Raw genomic sequence first — 5043 nt, forward strand, 5'->3', positions numbered from 1 at the left:
AGTGAATGCAATGGGAAAATGAAATAGTACTGTAGTGTTGTACTAAGTAACTACTACTGTACTAACTACCTTAAACCAATTGTTATTTAAAGTACCATGTGATCGGCCTGTACCCTGCTACCGACTATAAACACGACGATGTAAGACGTCGGAAGAAATGACGTTTGGCACCCGTAGACTTGCAAGTCCCACTGTAGTGAGCAGCAAGGTGTAGGATAGTCAATCCAGTATAGATCTATACACAAACTCAAACGCTACCCACTTAAGGAGATTCTGGATACAAAACGGGCCATGACAGGTGATGCCATGCCCCGTTACGTGGCTAACATAAATGTAGTAATGTTCTAGTATATGTATGTGCTAACTGTATTGTGTGTTCTCTCCCTGTCTAGCATGTATGTATGTTCTCTCTGTATGGTATTGTATGTTCTCTCTGTATGGTATTGTTTGTTCCTCATCATAGTATTCTCTATCTGTATGTTATTGACTCATGTATGAACTGACTCTTTGTATGTTTCACTGTTCTAGTAATAGTATTAGTATCTCCCTAAACCATACCTATTATAGTTTACTAGTAATGTTGTTTGTGTATGAACATGTTAGTGTACCTTTGCTACCCAAAGGTATTGAACTGAATGGAAGAAGGAACTTTTATATCTATGTACATATACATAATATATAACTAGGATTCAAACGACCTTCGGACAAATAACCTGAATACCCTAAGTCCACAACCAAACAAGGAACAGGAAGTAAGGTGAGCTATCAGTCCTAAGTCCTTTCAATCCTACTTATATAACTATATCTATATAGATACACATTTAACAGAATATAAGTTTAAAAGAGTTTAAATAAAAGTATTTGACATGTAAAAGAGTTTGTAAAACAGTTTGGAGTAGTTTGTTTGATAACACAGTTTGAAAAGTAAGAAATCCACTTGTTTGGTAGTTATTAATCACATGTGATTGATATAATAACTATAATAGTTCAACTTGTATTTGCCCCCATAAAAGCATTTAAAATCATTTAAAAGGTTGATTAAGGGGTATGAACTCACCTGTAGTGAGTGGTTTGGATGAACTGATGTTATAGGATGCTAAGTGTCAAGTGAAGACTTGAACACACACAAGGATCCTAGTTAACATGTAATAACACATATATGTATTCAATTAGTCATTTAAACAACTAATTTACCAAGTTAAGACATCCTAAGACATGATTAACACTTTATTTAAGTGTTATAAGTACTAAGGATTGCATCTAAAGGTTGTAGGACTTGGTTATTGAGTTTGGGGTCCAAGGGTAAACTCTTTATGAGTTTACGGTTTTGGGACCAACTCCATTTGAGTTTATGGTCGTAAACCCATGAGTTTACGGCCGTAAACTCATGGTACTTTTACCATTTTGTGTTTTGAAGCTTTAAAGGTCATAAGAAGCATTCCTACTTGAAGCCTAAGCCTTTGGAAGTGATTAGGGCACCATTCCACTCCTTTGTGGAGTTTATGGTCCATGGACCATTTCTCCTTGGGTTTATGGCCGTAAACCCTAATGGTTTATGGTCATTTTGATGTTTAAGGTCCTAAGCACTTTAAGGATATGTTCTAGACTAGTATCCAAGGCTTGGTAAGGGACTAGGGCACCCTTTGGCCCCTTCATTAGGGTTTACGGTCCAAGGTGTTCTTGGACCGTAAACACCTTTGATCTTGTGTTTCCTAGATGATTTAGAAGTGTAACAAGCCTTATAACAAGCCAAGGTAAGAGTACTTACTATGTAGAAGCTTGAAAGGGTGTTAAAAGTCCAAGAACACTAGTGTGTGTTCTTGGTGAAACTTGAAGATCTACACATATGGAATGATTTCACGGATGGAATCATGTAAGATCACTAGATTAAGTAAGATATCAACTTATTAGGGCAAGAAACACTTACAAAGTTGAAGATTGATACTTGAGAGGATTTGAGTTTTGGATCTTGAAAATGTGAAAAAGTGGTAAATATGACTAAGTGTCATATTTATACCCCCTTAGGGTTTACGGCCGTAAACACCTTGTTTAGGCCATAAACTCCAAACTCTTGGAGTTTTGGGACATTATTGTTGCACAATAAACCCTAGGGCATCCTCTCTCCTGTTATCTCCTGAAGTACTAGGCTTTAGAACACTCAAACTGACTCTACACAGCTCAAAAGTTAGCAGAAACTGTTCTGACTTCAATTGAAGTGAATGGTTGTACATAATAGAAATTTCTGGTTGTCACATCATCCCCCCGTTAGAAGGAATTTCGTCCCGAAATTAGAGTTTAAGCAAATAAGTAGTTACAAATAACTAAGTAAAAAGACGAGGATATTTCAGTTTCATCTGATCCTCTCGCTCCCAAGTGAATTCAGGTCCTCGCTTGGCGTTCCAGCGAACCTTCACTATCGGGATACGACTTTATTTCGTTTGCTTGACCTCCCGGTCCATGATCTCTACAGGTTCTTCCACGAAGTTGAGGCTCTCGTTGATCTCGATCTCGTTGAGTAGGATTACAAGAGTCTCGTCGGACAGACACTTTTTCAAGTTCGAGACGTGGAAAGTAGAATGTACGTTACTGAGCTCGCGAGGTAAGTTAAGTTTGTAAGCTACAGGGCCGATTCTGGCAAGAATCTCGAAAGGCCCTATGTACCTTGGATTCAGCTTTCCACGCTTTCCAAAGCGTATCAAGCCCTTCCAGTGTGAGACCTTCAATAGAGCACGGTCACCCACCTGGGATTCCAACGGTTTCCTTCGTTTATCAGCGTAGCTTTTCTTTCGGTCTCTAGAGGCTTTCAATCGTTCACGAATCTGAACGATCTTCTCTGGCGTTTCCCGAATGATCTCCGGACCCGTGAGAGTGCTTTCAGGAACTCGTCCTTTAGCTAACTGGGTATCACCCACCTCAGCCCAGCACAGAGGGGATCTGCACTTTCGGCCATAGAGGGCCTCGAATGGAGCAGCCTTTATGCTCGTGTGATAACTATTGTTGTAGGAAAATTCGACAAGGGGTAAATGAGTATCCCATGATTTCCCAAAGTCAATCACACAGGCTCACAACATATCTTCCAAGGTTTGGATAGTCCTCTCACTTTGTCCGTCGGTCTGTGGGTGGTAGGCTGTACTCATGTCCAGCCTAGTTCCTAAGGAACTTTGTAACGACTGCCAGAACCTCGAAGTGAACCTACTATCTCTGTCCGAGATAATGGATATGGGAACACCGTGCAGTCGTATAATCTCCCGTATGTAAGTTCTTGTAAGCTTCTCCATCTTGTCTGTTTCTTTGATAGGCAGGAAGTGTGCGGACTTGGTCAATCTGTCGACGATGACCCATATGGTATCAAGTCCACCAGTTGTCTTGGGCAACTTGGTTATGAAGTCCATAGTGATCCGCTCCCACTTCTATTCAGGTATCTCTGGTTGCTGGAGTAATCCTAACGGTTTCTGGTATTCGACCTTGACCTTGGCGCAAGTAAGGCATTTACTCACGAAGGTAGCAATCTCTGCTTTCATGTTAGGCCACCAGTATAGCTTTTTACGATCCAGATACATCTTATCTGAACCTGGGTGGACGGAATAACGAGTGTTGTGCGCCTCGTTCATGACCAGGTCTCTGAAACCACCGTGTTTCGGGGTCCAGATCCGATCCATGAGATAATAAGCTCCGCCACCCTTGACTTCCAAGTTCTTATCCATCCCTCTCAGGGATTCACCCGCCACATTTTCAGGTTTCAAAGCGTCGAGCTGAGCCTCCTTAATTTGTGTGGACAAGTGTGAATGGATAGTCATAGTCAGTGATTTGACTCTACGACCAGAATATTCTTTCCGACTTAGGGCGTCAGCTACTACGTTGGCTTTACCCGGATGATAACGAATTTCACATTCGTAATCACTGAGTAGCTCGACCCACCGTCGTTGAGCTCCTTCTGGTCGAATATATGTTGTAGGCTTTTGTGGTCTATAAAGATAGTGCTTTTTGTACCATACAGGTAGTGTCTCCAGATCTTCAGAGCAAACACAACTGCTCCTAGCTCAAGATCGTGTGTGGTGTAGTTGACCTCGTGTGTCTTCAGCTGTCTCGAGGCATAGGCGATGACCTTACCTCGCTGCATCAAAACACATCCGAGCCCTTGATTTGACGCATCGCAATAGACAACGAAGTCTTCTATCCCTTCAGGGAGGGATAGTATTGGTGCGGTGCACAAGGCTCGCTTGAGCGTTTGGAACGCTCTCTCCTGCTTCTCTTCCCAGTCAGAGGCCACGCCATTCTGGGTCAAAATTGTGAGAGGTTTTGCAATTCGTGAGAAGTTCTGAATGAACCTGCGATAGTAGCCAGCGAGGCCTAGAAATTGACGTATTTCTGTAGGCGTCTTCGGTGCTGACCAGCTCTCAATGGCTTTGATTTTGGAAGGGTCCACGTGTATCCCCTCTTCGCTAACCACGTGCCCTAAGAATTCGACTCTTCGAATCTAAAATTCGCATTTTGAGAACTTCGCATAGAGCTTCTCCGAACGTAGAGTTTCTAAGACTAGTCGCAGATGTTGACTATGCTCCTCCTTACTACGAGAATAGATAAGTATGTCATCGATGAAGACGATGACGAACTGATCCAAGTAAGGACGACACACCCTATTCATTAAATCCATGAATACTGTGGGCGCGTTTGTTAATCCGAACGGCATCACTACGAATTCGTAGTGCCCATAACGAGTTCGGAAGGTTGTCTTCGGAACATCCTCCCCTAGTACTCGTAGCTGGTGATATCCGGATCTTAAGTCGATTTTTGAAAAGAAGTTCGCCCCTTGAAGTTGGTCAAACAAATCGTCAATACGAGGCAGAGGGTAAAATTTTTTGACGGTTAGCTTGTTGATCTCCTTGTAGTCGATGCATAGAAGAAACGATCTTTCTTTCTTCTTTACGAACAAGACTGGAGCTCCCCAGGGTGAGAAGCTTGGTCTTATAAAGCCCTTGCTGAGCAGTTCGTTAAGTTGACAGGACAGTTCTTGCATCTCTGCAGGTGCTAGACGATAGGGCG

This window comes from Lactuca virosa, chromosome 6 (assembly GCF_052849685.1).
Source record: "Lactuca virosa cultivar CGN04683 chromosome 6, Lactuca_virosa_CGN04683_v6, whole genome shotgun sequence".
In the NCBI taxonomy this organism is placed as follows: domain Eukaryota; kingdom Viridiplantae; phylum Streptophyta; class Magnoliopsida; order Asterales; family Asteraceae; genus Lactuca; species Lactuca virosa.